The sequence below is a fragment of the Capricornis sumatraensis genome, chromosome 18 (genome assembly GCF_032405125.1).
Source record: "Capricornis sumatraensis isolate serow.1 chromosome 18, serow.2, whole genome shotgun sequence".
NCBI lineage: Eukaryota > Metazoa > Chordata > Mammalia > Artiodactyla > Bovidae > Capricornis > Capricornis sumatraensis.
In genome coordinates, this window is record NC_091086.1 from 59178079 (window position 1) to 59195005 (window position 16927).

The window sequence follows — 16927 nt, forward strand, 5'->3', positions numbered from 1 at the left end:
AGACAATCCTATTGGCAACACTATTAGTTTAAAATATTAGCTTTAATTTTTTATTTTAATCTCCATCTATGTGTATTATAAAATTGGTGATTGCAATACAAGCTATCAAGAAGTTTTAAAGTAATTGTGTGACTTTAAACACTTTGCATACATGGTAGGGTGCTAGTTCTTTAGGCTGATGCTTTCTGCAGAACATTAGCTTGTGTTAGAAGTTTCTCCAGTATGTCTAGTGTTGGTTTTGTTAGTGTTGAAGTAATTATTTACAGTTATCTTGCAAAGTAACATTAGTCGTATCTTTCTACATGAACTTAATGCCTGGTGTTTCATCTGTAAACATAATGAATGTAATAAATCTCAAAATTAAACAAACCATTTTGTATGAGAGGATCACTGTTTTTTAAGTATTTGGATTAGTTGACAGGCTGCAAAGGGCACTTTAAATGGAAAAAATTAAAATAAATGAATTTAAATTAATAAAAAGATTTTGGAAGCATGAGAAAAATTTTACGTTGAAGATTCACTAAAAGATGTCACTGATATTTTATCTTATCCTCCAGTATATATATATTGAAAAAAATGGATTGTTATTGTCCTTTGAATAAGAATTCAACACTTGTAATAAATATGCTGGAATATAATAAATATACAAGAATACATAGCAGACTCTTCTATGCATTTTTCTGTATCCACAGATCCTATTAGATGACTGAAGCTCCCTATCTTCATTGATACTGCCTTAGATTAAAACAACATCAACTGTCTCTTGAATTACTGTAACAGGCCATTTTCCTACGTCTCATGTCTCATTCGGTCTTGCCCCACAACTCTTTGTTCTTTATGTGGCAGCTAAGATAATACTTCAAAAGGACACATTTAATCTTCTCACTTTCTTATTTAAAATTCTGTAATGGTTTCCTATAGAATCAAGAAAACGTGCAAACAATTTTAAATATAAGATTCTCTATTATTTGGCCCATGGTTACCTCTGTAATCTACTTTGTGTAGGTTCAAAGCTTTTTCAAGTGTGTCTCTGAATATTCTATACATACTGATGTCTGTGCAGCTCGCCAAAAGCAACAGCTGGTGGATGCTTGTAGTCATTTCATGGAAAGAAAATAAAAACAAAAGGACACATGGATACCCAGTCTTACAAATTGTGCATTTACTGAGCAAGGAGGCCAAATATATATGTATTTACACATCCTATATGTACATATACATATCTCAAAGTATATATTTAATAAACATACACAGTATATATACATATATGCACATATTTATATCTACAGACATATGTCATAATTATTTCATATAATAAGGAATACTTTAATACTAAAACTATTATGTAGATTCAAACATTTAAAAACCATCTAGATATATTTAAATTTAGGAAATATTTTCTTTATTTGTTCTATTTCATCGTGAATTGTCACAAAATTCAGTGTGGACTTAGAGCAATCTATGAGTCTATTTGAGAATCACTATAATTATGTTGTACAAATTGTTTATTCTGCATGACAAATTTCCCTCTGTCTCAAATTATCACCACCATTACATACAGTATGAGATATCTTTTCATTCCATTTGACTATAAGTCTTAGTTTCAATTTTATTTTTGTACTAAGTTTTCCTAAACTCTCCAAAGCTGAATGGTTTCTCTGTGTGTCCCATAGCATTTATTATGCATTACCATGGATCTGATGTCTTGTATTTTCTCATTTATCTCTTTTCCTCAGTACACGTAAGATTCTCAAGATCAGTGCTTGAGTTTTCATCACCAAGATAGGCTTACTGGTGCCTGTCTTGCCCAGGAGCTAGACACAATGTGGTAAAAAATAATCTAAAGACTGGATAAGCCAATGACTGTATCACAATTTCAGCAAGCAAATTAAGTTTAGGACTAGTTGTATAGAAAACTGATTCTTTGAAGCCAATTCAGAGTTCTCCAGTCATGATCAGAGATAGTCACTTGTTTTTCCCTCCTTTGATTCTGTCCTCATTGAGGAAGTTTTAGTTATGCTTTTCTTGGTATATTTGGAAAGAAAATTTCTAACTATGAGATATGCACTGTCATAAGAAACTGATAAACCAATAACTAGTTTACCCTGCTGTCATAGACTTTGATTCTTATTATGCCTTTAAAACAATTAAAATATTTGGGTATACATGTATAGATGTATTTTCTGTCTATAATATTTGTCAACCTATATGGAATTTTTTTCCTTAAAATGTATCCTAAATGTACTTAATAAATGCACACACATATAAAATCACACACACACACACACACACACACACACACACACAGATAAAAATACTAGCCTTATACTTGATAGGCTTATCTTCAATATATGAAATTACTTTGGAAAGGGACAATAATGACTACTCAGATGTCATTTTTATAATATACCCAATGTAATCTGTCTCTAAAAGAAATTATAAATATTTATTGTTAAATAAAATATTTTAAAAAATACAGATATTTTGAAAATTAGCTATATTGAGAAACTCCAGGGGATAGTGAAGGAAGAGAAGCCTGACATGCTGCAGTCCACGGGGTCGCAAAGTCAGACAAGATTTAGTGACTGAACAACAGCAGCAAAGGTAATGTAAAGTTGTAGATAATTAGTTGATGACCTAATTAAAAATAAAAGTTGATGTTCCTTATATATTTGTAAACATAGACATTTTGTCCTTCAATGATAAAGTATGAATTAAATTGGCATCTCCCATTTTTAAATTAGTATACAGTTTATGTATGTTTTATAGCATCAGTATATTCCAATATACATAATATTCTTCTTTCTTTCTTTTGCTGCTACTGCTGTCACTTCCGTCATTTCCGACTCTGTGTGACCCCACAGACAGCAGCCAACCATGCTCCCCCATCCCTGGGATTCTCCAGGCAAGAACACTGGAGTGGGTTGCTATTGCCTTCTTTTTCTTACACATCCTTTTATGTCCATATTAAAATCAGTTTTCTTTTCCAGTTTTCTATTATAGATTTGTTAATACTGAAGGATTTGGACATCAGCATTAATAAAAGCAGGGTCCTAGAAAGTAAATATCAGCTAACAGAGTAAATATGAGATCACACACTAAAATTTTACTGAAAAGCTCAACAGTCAGAAAACTAAGATCATGGCATCTAGCCCCATCACTTCATGGCAAAGAGATGGGGAAACAGTGGAAACAGTGGCTGACTTTATTTTGGGGGGCTCCAAAATCACTGCAGATGGTGACTGTAGTTGTGAAATTAAAAGATGCTTGTTCCTTGAAAGGAAAGTTATGACCAACCTAGATAGCATATTAAAAAGCAGAAACATTACTTTGCTGACAAAGGTCCATCTAGTCAAGGCTATGTTTTTTTCAGTAGTCACATGTGGATGTGAGAGTTGGACTATAAAGAAAGCTGAGCACCGAAGAATTCACACTTTTGAACTGTGGTGTTGAAGAAGACTCTTGAGAGTCCCTTGGACTGTAACGAGATCCAACCAGTCCATCATAAAGGAGATCAGTCATGAATATTCATTGGAAGGACTGATGTTGAAGCAGAAACTCCAATAATTTGGCCACCTGATGCAAAGAACTGACTCATTTGAAATGACCCTGATGCTGGGAAAGATTGAAGGCAGGAGGATAAGGGGATGACAGAGGATGAGATGGTTGGATGGCATCACCAATGCAATGGTCATGAGTTTGGAAAACTCTGGGAGTTGGTGATGGGCAAGGAGGCCTGGCCTGCTCTGGTCCAGGGGGTTGCAAAGAGTTGGACACAACTGAGTGACTGAACTGAACTGATTTGGTCTTCTTGTTGATATAAGAATAACTTTAGAGACCTTTCACTTTGTATCAGACACCATCTTATTTTACCTGGAATAATTGCTCACAGTCTCTTTTTATGTTTCAATCCAACCATGCTAACTAGAATGTTTCAATGTTAGATAAATAATGCTACCAAATTTTATGCCAGTTTCTTAGTTGATGGTGAGATCTTTTCTGTACAGTTTGATTTTTTGACTCCCCTGGAGTTTTTATTTAAGATTCTAGTCTATGTGACTCAGTAATTTATGCATCATTATTATCTCTGTACCAATCATTTGCAATTCTGATTTCTGTTAGTAATCAGATCAAAAAGTATAAAATCATGGATACTGAAGTAGGGTGAACTTTTCCTCCCCTTGTACAAAATTGTTTGGTTTTGTTTTTGTCTTTATTTTCTCATTTCTGCTTTTTGATGGAAGGCATTTATGGGAATACCAGAAGTCCTGCCACCAGCAAACACAGAGAGATAATGTCAGAAAACCTAGTTACCACGAGCTAATACTTTTCTTCCAGTGGTTTATTGATTTCAAGTTCTCAGGGCTGGCCAAGTGAGCATTCTACTTTCAGGAAGAAAGAGAGTTTAAAACAAATTGTCTTTTCAGTATGCTCAGTTGAAAAGACAGTTACCAAATCTCTATCCTATTCACTATAATACATTTTTTTTTCTTTTTACTCACAGCATATTCTGCCTGTGAGTTCTGGCTTCCTTTTTTAACCTACCCACATGCAATCTTTCCCAACTCTGCTGTGTGCTTGTGATTACTTCTCCAATTTGTAAATGTCTCTTTGAATTAGCATCTCTCAGTTTGTAATATGTTTGGCCACAATCAAATCTGGCAAGACAGAGAAGGAAATAGATTCAGCAATAAGCCTAATCACCTGTGAACTGAAAAGCCTTGCACATGTTTGATCTTGATCTTTGAGAGTGAAGTATTAATGCATACTTACTGAAAAAAATCATAGACATTTGAAGGAAAAGAAAAGCATGTTCTGTGTTCCTAGAATATTTACAGAAGAAAAAAAAAAACAAACTAGCTTTCACATTCCAAGAGTAGTTCCCTCTGAAAACACTGTTAGAGTTGAGAAAAATTGCAAATATATAAAATTTAAACTTTTAACCATAACCAAAACACAGAATAAAAGTTTCAATCAGTTGTTTTATCTACTACTCAGCTATAAGAACTATTAAATGCAGTGTAATTGTCTTAACATATGTTTAAGTAATATCTAACAAGAGATATAGATTGTTTAATTTCTGTAACAACTTCTGTTACACACAAGAATTTTGTACAACTGCTTACATTATCAAAAGAGTAACCTATATTATGTGAATGAGCTCTTGAAAAGCCAAAAAAAACCCCAAAATTTTAAATTATCTTTCTTTCACTAAATTACTTTTTTTCACCAAATGAGGGGTTGCCACAAGTATGATATTCAAACAAAGAAGTTTATTTAAAGTAGACTGTAGAATGTATATTTTATTAACAGACATTAAGATAGACTATAAGTTTGAACTATGAAGATGGTTGTGGAATTGGCATCAGTTCAGTTCAGTCACTCAGTCGTGTCTGACTCTTTGCGATCCCATGGAGTGCAGCACACCAGGCTTCCCTGTCCATCACCAACTCCTGGAGCCTACTCAAACTCACATTCGTCACGTCGGTGATACCATCCAACCATATCATTGTCTGTTGTCCCCTTCTCCTCCCACATTCAATATTTCCCAGCGTCAGGGTCTTTTCCAGTGAGTCCATTCTTCGAATCAGGTGGCCAAAATAGTGGAGTTTCAGCTTTAGCATCAGTCCTTCCAAAATATTCAGAACTGATTTCCTTTAGGATTGACTAGTTTGATCTTACAGTTCAAGGAACTGGCAAAAGAATGTGTAAATGAAACAATGGAACAAACTGAAGAATTCTGAACTAGAACCATGTAAATACAAAACTGTGATATAATATTGGTGACATCATAAACCAATGAAGAAAACTTGCACCATTTAGTAGAAGGTATAGGAAACAGTCTTCTCTGGGGAATTAAAAAGTTAAATATTTACCTTATACCATATACAAGGCTTAAATACAGCTGGATTAAATATTTATGTAAAAAGGCACCTATAATTTTATATAACATATAGTATATAGGACTTCCCTGATGGCTCAGAGGGTAAAGGGTCTGTCTGCAATGCAGGAGACCCAGGTTTGATCCCTGGGTTGGGAAGATCCCCTGGAGAAGGAAATGGCAACCCACTCCAGTACTATTGCCTAAAAAATCACATGGACGGAGGAGCCTGGTAGGCTACAGTCCATGGGGTAACAAAGAGTCGGACACAACTGAGTGACTTCACATATAGACTATAATAGTGATAAAAAATTCTCATCACAAGACCATAATGTGAATCCTTTGTAATTGCTTGCCCCATTTTCTTCCCATCTCATATAATAATAACAATAATAAGATGTTTGTTTAGCATTTACTATTTACTGCTACTATTACTACCACTGGGGCTTTCCAGGTGGCACAGTGGTAAAGAATCCATCTGCCAAGGCAGGAGACACAGGAGATGTGGATTCGGTCACTGGGTTGGGAAGATTCCCTGGAGGAGGAAATGGCAACCCACTCTAATATTCCTGCCTGAGAAATCCCATGGTCAGAGGATCCTGGCGGGCTACAGTCCATGGGATCACAAAGGGTCGGCATGACTGTGCCCGGCTGAGCCCAACTGAGTAATGCATGCACATTGCTACTACTGCTGCTACTAATACTACTAATGATATAAAAATAATTGATGTTATTGACACTTACTTTAGCATAAATGCTAAATTCATTAAAAAAAAATAGTACAGTAGGTACTATGAAAACTGGGTTTTGAGATATTCCATACCTGATAAGGAACACTAAACTAATAAATGTTAAACTTTGAAACCTTTGACTCTGAAACCTTGAAACTAACATATTCTCTACTTAATCATTCCACAGTTAGCTTTCACATGATTCTCCCTGAAGATATAACAATTCCCTGATTATTTATCTTTTGGAGGATGTCACCATGAGATGAAACATGTATGCCTTCTGACTTATTTCATCTTAAAACCCTTAAAACTTAAGCACCAAAGAGGAGGTGCTTAATTGAATCGAATGTATTGGTTCAATTAAGATATCTTGTCTCATTTCAAGAAACACATGTTTCTTATTTAACAAATACTCTAAATCAATTATTCTTAACATCAAAGTTACTGGCTAGTCAAATTTGTTAATTTACTCAAAATGTACATTAAATATTCAAAGTCAAATGTATTCAAAATGTATTTTATGTTTCACTTCCAAGGCATATGTATTATACAAATATAATCCAGAATATTGTAGTCTGTAGAAGACAGGATTATTTGTTTTCAGTGGAGGCTCAAGCCAGTTTATGATGCCCCCAAATTTAAAAATAATAGAAAATGGCAATCCATACAAGCACATCACTATTTACACTTTAAACACCAGTCAATCCTAAAGAAAATCAACCCTAGATATTCATTGCAAGGACTGATCCTGCAACTGAAGCTCCAGTACTTTGAAAACCTGATGTAAGGAGCTAACTAATTGGAAAAGACCCTGATTCTGGGACGCACTGAAGGCAAAGGAAGAAGGGGATGTCAGAGGATGAGGTGGTTAGATAGCCTTACCAACTCAATGAACATGAATTTGAGCAAATTCCAGGAGATAGTGATAAGGGAGCCTGGCATGCTGCAGTCCATGGGATCCCGAAGAGTCAGACATGACTTAACAACTGAACAACAATCTTTTCTGTGGTTTTATGAGGAGTGTAAATCTGTATTTAATGTTCTACATACCATCCTAGTGTTCTGAGATCTTGACTTAAGAGTAGAAGTGTAGCTGGGTACCACTCATTCTTTCTCAAAACATAGAGTAAGAAATCATATTTATCAAAGGATTGGAATGTTGAAGCAATGTGTAAAATTTTAATTTTATGTCTTGATTCCCTCTATAACTTATGCCCAATTACAATCATATTTTTTTTTGTTTTGTTTATTTTGTTTCATTTGCTTGACCATGAGGAGATACAAAGAGCAAGACCTATCAGTCATCTGCATTGGTATAGATGCATCATATTTTCTTGATCCTTTTTATATTTTAATTACCCTTTTATATAGATATTTAATTATTAAAACATTTTTTGTATTTTTTGTAAGTTACTTCAAATTCATTGTGTAAAGGGCAAAGCTATAAATAGATTTCATTCAAAGACTGGCATTTATCTTATCATTATCTGTCATTCCAGTTCACCTGTTAACCTGTTTTATCAGATCTTTAATATTTTAATGATATATTTTAATATCTTAAGAATTTAGCATGAAACCAACATACCAGTGCTTGAAACACACAGAAAAAAAGTGTTTCTAGGTTGGTGTGTACGTGTTAAGGGGAAGTGCTCTTTCAGTCCCAAATGAAACTAAAGGCTCCAAAAATTATATTAAGTTCTCTGATATAGTACTGTTGAAATATTTACCATCTTATTCATAAAGTTCCTACCTATTCTGACCTCAGATAGACTTTCAGTCTGGTTCTGAACATCTTTCCAGAGGATAGCACTAATCCAGTAGAGATGATCACATGCTGGATAACACAAAGGAGCAGTGTCAGGCCATGATGGATATAGGGAGGAACAGGGTCACGCTGAATGACGAACAGACTCAAGCAGTAGTTAGAATTGTGTCAGGCTATCGTGAGGAGCATTGTCAAGCTATAGAGAGGAATAGAGCTCGGGCTGTAGTGAGGAATAGAGTCGGGCTGTATTGAGGGACACAGTCAGTCTATAGTGAGGGACAAAGCCAGGCCATAGGGAGGAAAACAGTGAGGGTGTAGTGAGTAACAGGTTCATGGTGTAAGAGAGAGTAGATTCAGGCCTCTCAAGAGCTGAATTAGAAGTTGGAATCAAGACTGTGAGAAGAGAACTCACCCTGTCACCACCCATGACTAGAAGCTTGTATAATGAGCCTTTGATGAGCTATATACTCAGACAGGCAAAGGCTATATTTTCCACCGTCAGTCACTTTTATTGGTATGTATTTGATCAAGGTCATCAGGTCTCATATCGAGCTTATCCCTCAGACTGAATATGCCTCTGAAGTTTTCCTGAATGATTTGATGGTTTGGTTTCTACTAGAAGCACCTCTCGGAGAAGGCAATGGCACCCCACTCCAGTACTCTTGCCTGGAAAATCCCATGGGTGGAGGAGCCTGGTAGGCTGCGTCCATGGGGTCACGAAGAGTTGGACACGACTGAGCAACTTCACTTTCACTTTTCGCTTTCATGCATTGGAGAAGGAAATGGCAACCCACTCCAGTCTTCTTGCCTGGAGAATCCCAGGGACAGGGGAGCCTGGTGGGCTGCCGTCTATGGGGTCGCACAGAATCGGACACGACTGAAGCAATTTAGCAGCAGCAGCAGTAGCAGCACCTCTGGAGTTGATTCTTACTGGTGATTTTAAATGTTGATCATTGACAACTGAGGCTGTGCTGCATTTAAGTGTTCTCCCAGATATGTCTGCTGCGATGCAAGAGAACTCAGGTTTGACCCCTCGGAGTCAAACCTGGAGAAGGGAATAGCAACCCACTCCAGTATTCTTGCCTGGAGAAGTCCATGGACAGAGGAACCTGGCAGACAAGAGTTTATGGGGTCGCAAAGAGTTGGACATGACTGAGAGGCTAACACTTTTTCAGTTCTCCCAGATCTCAGGTTGCACATAACCATAACACTCTGACAGATATTTTTTCTGCTTTTTTGCAGTTGTTCAAAATTCTTATACATGGCTTCAGACTTTTTCCTTAGTAATTTTATCTGATCTCTCATATGAGCCTGTGTTAAATTTTTATAAAATGTATGTAATAATCAATGTTTCCCCAATCCCAAACATTTAAGTTATGAAGATAGACTATTGTTTCAAAATGTAGTTATTTTATTGAGATAGACATATTAAAAGTTGTTGGACTAATGTAGAATTTCATGCTATCATGTATGATTTATATCTCTTAAAAGGGCTTCCCAGATGACACTAGTGGGAAAGAACCCACCTGCTAATGCTGGAGACACATAAAAGACTTGGGTTTGATCCCTGGGTTGGGAAGATCCCCTGGGGGAGAACATGGCAACCCACTCCAGTATTCTTACCTGAAGAATCCTGTGGACAGAGAAATGTGGCTACAGTCCATGGGGTCACAAAGAGTTGGATGTAACTGAAGCAGCTTAGCACAGCACGCACATGCCTCTTAAATCCATGCCTGGTACAAAGGATTCAGTAATAACTACCTATGATGAGGAGGAGGGGGTTATTATGTTTATTACATTGACCCTTAATTTATATTGACATGTAATTATGATTTTGATATTTTCTAGCTTATTCTGCATGTTTTTCTTTGTTTTTTCAAAACTAAATATTTTATTGTATAGTTATACCCCGAATTGTGCTTTTTTCAGTATATACTTTTAACCTGAGGACTCCATAAAATTAGTATATTACATAAATCCTGAAAAAAATTCCACTAACTATAAGCTATTTAAATATTGCTTATACAAAGTATTTAAAAGGGGGAAGGGGCAAAAGCTTATTTATAAAACAGAAGTTGGATGTAGACTTATCGATTACCAGGGGATACAGGGGAGTGGGGTACATTGGAAGATTGACACTGGCATATACACACTACTATGCATAGAACAGATGGAGTAGGAAGTGGCAACCCACTCCAGTGTTCTTGCCTGGAGAATCCCATGGACAGAGGAGCCTGGCAGGCTACAGTCCATGGGTTTCCAAAGAGTTGGACATGACTGAAACAGTTTAGCATACATAAAACATGTAACTAAAAAACTGCTGTATGGCACAGGAAACTGGACTCAATACTGTGTTAATGGTCTATATGACAAAAGAACAAGTGGATATATGTATGCTGCTGCTGCTGCTGCTGCTGCTGCTGCTGCATTGCTGCAGTCATGTCCGACTCTGTGCAACCCCAAAGACGGCGGCCCACCAGGCTCCCCCGTCCCTGGGATTCTCCAGGCAAGAACACTGGAGTGGGTTGCCATTTCCTTCTCCAGAATATACGTATAACTCATTCATTCTGCTATATACCTGAAACTAATACAATATTGTAAATCAACTATACTGCAATAAAAATATAAGAAAGTATTAAAGGAAGGCCAGTACCATAGAAACAGCATGTCCTTAAATAAAAAGATGAATGTTTAACATACAATGTTGTTTTTTTTTTTTTTTCACTGATAAGATAAAGGTCCATTTCAAGATGCTTCTTTCTTTAGTATGGTTAATTTGTTTTATTAGTAAGCAAAGCCCTATAAAGGATGGCATCATCTAGTCCTTAGACTCAGATTCATCTTCATCTTGACTAATCTGGAAGTAACGAAGCTCATAAGTCTCCTTGTCAGATGCAACCACAGGAAGCCAATCACAAAGATTGTTCTTTTTAAGGTATTTCTTGGTAAAGTACTTCAAATACCTTTTAGAGAACTGTTTCTCAGAAACGACTATGATTTTATTCTTGAAGTGTTCAATGTGAACGACATTCCTAAGATTTCCAGTCTTTCCATTCACTTTAACCTTCTCCCGCAGAAACTGTTCAACATTTCCAGAATAAAAAATTCCATCTTCTACTGGATGAGTAAACTCCAAATTAAACTACCAGGTTGACTTTTTAGGCTTCTTGTCTTTCTTCTGTGCCATTTTGAAGGCTTGGTGCGTGATTAGAGCCTTTTTTTTTAAGTTGACTTTTTCTTGTAATTTGGCGTTACCTGGAATTTGATGAGTATGTTTCATAGACTTAATTGCAAGTTAGGAAAAACAATAGGTACAATGAGACTTAAATGTGTGTATTTTGAGAAGACACGTGTTTATATACTTTCTCAGGTTACTGTTGAAGTATTGATAGCATCTGTGATATGTCTATCACCTGATATATTCAAAACAACGTGGAACAATACTAAAGCTTTAGTGAAATAAGATGGATTTGCTCACATTATGTGTGGATGTGAATAATCATTAATATAGCTAATTCAGAAATTAAAATTCAGGAATTAAATATTTAGGCAATTACTTTTATTAAATGAATAAACATTTTGACAGCTTATCCATTAAAGTAGCTGGTTCAGTTCTTTTACATTTGAGGTGAGGAAACTGAGGCTTCAGTGGATTAAGTTACTTGTCTGAGTTTACGTGAGTTATGAGGGACAGAGTCAGGTCACAGAGTCAGGTCTCCAATCAGGAAATTTTTAAGCAAAATCCAGTTCCTTTTTCTACAACAAGCTTCTTCTTTATTGTGTTTATTATTCTGAGGGTGTGTGTGTGTGTGTGTGAATGATGACGGTGGCAGTGATTAATGAATATTACATAGTTTTTATAAAGCTATTGAACCTAACATAAAACTTTAATTTAGACACCAACATAGTCAAAATCTTTGCTAAATTTTTCTTTTTAATGTACTTCTAGTTCTTTCCCAAATACTGAACAGCCCTATTCACCAACTTCCCATTGATTTCAAATATCAGAAAAATGGTCCCATTGTTTTATTATTAAAATACACATTGTTATAGGGTCTTATTATTCCTGTTTTCAGTCTGCACAGCTCTTCTGGATTGTTGGTAAGAGATATTATCAATGGAATTTTAGAAGCAGCAAGCTAACATAAATTCTGTATAAGTATATGCAGTAATCTCATGGTTAAGATTATACTAGAAACGCAATGTAAAAAGTAAAAAAAAAAAAACTAAATCTTTTTTTTTTTTATAGTTTCAGGACATAATTTATTTCAAGTGAGGATATCTGGAAAGTTTACTTTCCATAAACTACTCTCAGATGTCTGTGTCTGAGAACTTTGATGATAAGAACTTAGCTATGTAGATACTTATCCTCTGAGTCCTCCGATGGGACGACTGAAGTAAAAAGATCAAATATAGCCCAATAGAAGTGAGTCTCAATATGCAATTTCACACAATATGCACCTTCAAATTAGTTACTTGTAATATTGTTTTCTTCTCCATTTCTACCAAGAAGCTGATTTGGGATTCATTTATATTCAGTAAACAAAATGAAATCTCTTTCTGTCACTGCTCCTAGCCTCAAAGACTAGAGGAATGCAGCAGAGATTAATGGTCATGATTAACTCCCTACAGGTTGTGGTTTCATGCCCCAGTGATTATTCTGTCATTATTCTGCATGAGATGCAGCTAGAGCCACATATGCTTTCAGCCACAAAGCCAGACAAGACCAAAAGGTCAAGCTACTTAGTAGCTTGATATTGCCTCATTCTGGCATGTATGCTCCTTGCAAAAAACCATTGGGATTATATAATTACCGTATTAACATGGATATATTAGGTTATGTGGCAGGGTCTATTGTGAAGTATAATAGATTAAAATTAAGGAAAGAACCATTTCCTTTATGGCATCCAGTTGTTTAGTGTATTCACAGGATGAATATACTAGACAAGTGGCTTTGATCAATTTAATAAGTAGTTCTTTTTCTAATTTATTTATCTTTTATTGAAAAATAATTGCTTTACAGAATTTTGCTGTTTTCTGTCAAACCTCAACATGAATCAGCCATAGGTGTACACATATCTCCTCCCTTTTGAAACTCCCTCCCATCTCCCTCCCCATTCCAGCCCTCTAGGTTGGTACAGAGTCCCTGTTTGAGTTTCCTGAGCCATGCACTAGATTCCCATTGGCTATCTAATTTAATCAGAAGTAGTTTTGAAACAAGCTCTCACCCCCACACCTCATCTCATTCTCAATCATTCTATTTTGTGAATTGCAGATTTTGAATTTCTGCCTAGTTCTTACATTCCCACTTATTCTATATTTTAGGAAAATGGTACCTTAAGTCTGTCAGTGTCTCTGCTCTTCTCTCTGTTGGCAAGTCAAGCCATAACTTTGAGTTTATCATTCAAAAGAGTAGGTGCTTTTCCTATTACAAAATAGAATGACCCTCAAATTAAATCCTCTAAAATGCAAAGAGAAGATTAATTTCTGTGCTCCATTGGGACATAAAATTTTAAAATAAGCCTGCTCCTAAACTTTTCCAAATTCCCCAAATGGATTTTCACTAAATATTTCATATTTTTCACAGGTATGGAATATGGGGATTAGGGTAGCACAACTCTAAATTGCTATAGTCAAATGCTGCTAGATTTTGATGCCACAGAAGAGTAAATAGTATTTCACAAAACTAGGAACTTTAAGCAAATTTTCTTATATGCTTTTATTCCTCAAAAATTTGTTTTTTCCTCAGAAGTTTTCCCATACATTGAAAAGAATATATGGCATTGGTTTCATTTTGCCTGTTGGCTCTGGTGCTAGTTTAATTCTAGATGATTAGTACTCGAATTACAAGGCATTTGATTCTTCCTGACTTACAGCTCTAGTATCCTTTACCCCTGAAGAACTTAACCATCCTTGTTGCATCAGTGAGTTTTCTGTTTCTTTCAGTTCCCCTTTATAGTGTGTTTTATAAAATAATAATGTATAGGAACACATATGTCAAGTATCTTAAAATGTGTCAAAGTACTGCTAATCCATATAGAATAGTATTAGTTTCACTATATGTAGCATTTAATAATTTCAAAGTTAAGTAACTAATACATTTCAGTCCTTTCCAAAATTAAAAGATTCAGTTTTTGAAGGGGTGCTAACATTGTTATGAGAATGAATAATATATTTATGAAAATAATATCTCTGTTCCATTATTATATACATGTCTGTTAAACTGAATATAAATCAAACATTTTTGGAAGTAAATAATGTAAATATTATTTCTCTCTATTAGTTTATTCCCAATTGTCTATTAATAAAGAGAAATGGAAACTAAGACTTAGGATGACTGAATGATGCATGGGAATCATTACTTCTTATCCAAAGGGGGAAGTAATGCTCATAGCTTAAGTGAAAAGTCACACTGAGAAATTTCAGAATTGGAATACTTGGAGTTGACTTCCTGTATAATTTCTAAGCATTCAAATTATTTCTAAATATTATGATCTTTTATAAATATAGTCCAAAGGATCATTCCATAGAGTTTGCAGTTCAACCTAGGATAGGGTAAATCATGGGAAAAATCTTTGCATCTACTACCTGATCTCCGAAATGGAGCTACTATGTGCTGATTAAAAAGATAGAAAGCAAACATTGACTGTATAATGGAACATTTTTCAGTGTTCATATTTGCTTTAAGGGCTTGATTACATATTTATCTATGGATATTATTACAATTTTAGTTAAATATTTACTATTAGCTTTCCAGTAGAATATGTGTGTATGCATCAATACCTACACACACATGCCTTTAGAAACACTCCAAAACAAATCTTAAAAATACAGCTTAAAAAAGGCATTCAAAATGTTAGGATATTAAAGAAAACTTTAACATATGATAATGAATTGGGTACCAGACAATTACTAGACTCTTGTGGAATTCTTTAGTGATTAAGTGAGGTAAGGAAATATTCTTTCAGTTCTATTTTAAACTTCTGTTGGGGAGATTGTTATTAGAATGGGCAGACTGTTTAATTTTATTCCATGTTTACTTACCCACTCTTCTCTGACCAAGAAGAAGAGTAAATTTCAGGGTATGGGTAAATTGACCAAATTTCAAGTATGGTAAATTTCATGCAACTTCTTCCTTTTTCTACACCATTCATTTATTCCCAAAATAAGTTTTAATTTATTAGACATTCATTAGAGATTCAGTAGTTGGTTATATCTGTAGCATTCATATTCATGAGTGAGACAGTGCGTGGCTGGATCTGTGGGGGAAAATGGAGTGTTAAAGCCATAGGGGTGGTAGTGTGTACAGGTCAAGGGTACAATATCTGTAGGCTAGTGGGTGGGCCATGAGCTAAATGATCTGCAGGAAACTAAATACTCTAATGCATTGTGTTAGGTGGTGAGATGGAAAATGAAACATCACTTCATCGTGTTCTCTTTTAAAAATTTGCAGCTATAACATAAAATACATGTGTGAAAAAATTAGGCACCTTTGAGCAAAATTATCCCCCGACCAATGATACTGAAGAAGCTAATGTTGAACGGTTCTATGAAGACCTACAGGACATTTTAAAACTAACACCCAAAAAGGATGTCCTTTTCATTATACAGGACTGGAATGCGAAAGTAAGGAATCAATAAATACCTGGAGTAACAGGCAGATTTGGCCTTAGAGTACACAATAAAGCAGGACAAAGACTAATAGAATTTTGCCAAGAGAACGCACTGGTCATAGCAAACACACTCTTCTAACAACATAAGAGAAGATTCTACACATGGACATCACCAGATAGTCAATACCAAAATCAGGTTGATTATCTTTGCAGCCAAAAATGGAGAAGCTCTATACCGTCAGCAAAAACAAGACCAGGAGCTTATTGTGGCTCAGATCATTGAACTCCTTATTTCCCAGTTCAGACTTAAATTGAAGAAAGTAGAGAAAAACTCTAGATCATTCAGGTATGACCTAAATAAATCTCTTATGATCATACAATGGAAGTGATTCAAGTGTTAGATCTGATAGACAGAGTGCCTGAATAAATATGGAGGGAGGCTTGTGACATTGTACAGGAGGCAGGGATGAAGACCATACCCAAGAAGAACAAATGCAAAAAAGGCAAAATGGCTGTCTGAGGAGGCCTTACAAATAGCTGTGAAAAGACAGGAAGATAAAAGCAGGATGACCCACAGAGATGTTATGGGGAGGGAGGTGGGAGGGGGGTTCATGTTTGGGAACACATGTAAGAATTAAAGATTTTAAAATTAAAAAAAAAAAATATATATATATATATATATATAAACAGGAGAAAAGGAACAATATACCCATTTGAATGCAGAATTCCAAAGAACAGCAAGGAGAGATAAGAAAGCCTTCCTCAGTGATCAATGCAAAGAAATGGAGGAAAACAACAGAATGGGAAAGACTAGAGATCTCTTCAAGAAAATTAGAGATACCCTGATCCCGATGATGTGATCACTAATCTAGAGCCAAACATCTTGGAAAGTGAAGTCAAGTGGGCCTTAGAAAGCATCATTACGAACAAAGCTAGT

The 16927-nt window shown here is 35.4% G+C and overlaps 1 pseudogene; it reads right to left on the reverse strand.

The window, feature by feature from the left end:
* Nucleotides 1-11195: 11195 nt before the first annotated feature.
* On the reverse strand, nt 11196-11564 carry LOC138094693 (ribosomal protein eL22-like; annotated as a pseudogene).
* Between the last annotated feature and the right edge of the window lie 5363 nt (nt 11565-16927).